The sequence below is a fragment of the Cystoisospora suis genome (assembly GCF_002600585.1).
Source record: "Cystoisospora suis strain Wien I chromosome Unknown contig_1065, whole genome shotgun sequence".
In the NCBI taxonomy this organism is placed as follows: domain Eukaryota; phylum Apicomplexa; class Conoidasida; order Eucoccidiorida; family Sarcocystidae; genus Cystoisospora; species Cystoisospora suis.
Genome location: NW_027153866.1, coordinates 26,648 through 26,869, shown reverse-complemented (window position 1 = coordinate 26,869; position 222 = coordinate 26,648). Strand labels below are relative to the sequence as shown.

General features: G+C 43.7%; 1 protein-coding gene across 1 annotated transcript in view; it reads left to right on the top strand.

Annotated features, from left to right (window-relative positions):
• CSUI_002542 (uncharacterized protein) overlaps window positions 1-222 on the top strand; it is a gene marked incomplete at its 3' end in the record, with an annotated part of 17,101 nt that overhangs the window by 336 nt on the left and 16,543 nt on the right. The window lies entirely within an intron of this gene.

Genomic DNA, 222 nt, shown 5'->3' with positions numbered 1-222 from the left:
TGTAAGTACCTAAGTACGATTATGGGTGTACCTGTATGGAGAGCAAGAGAGTTGTTTTTCGCCTTATCGCCCTAGAACTTCCATCTTGCTACTTTTTTATCTGTTCGCCCTACACGCGGATAAGAGCTATCCAACCAAAGAACAACAAGAAGATATCTTCGTCTTCTTCAGACACTCCCTCTCCAACTCTCATCCATCCATCTATCCTGACAACTCACACAG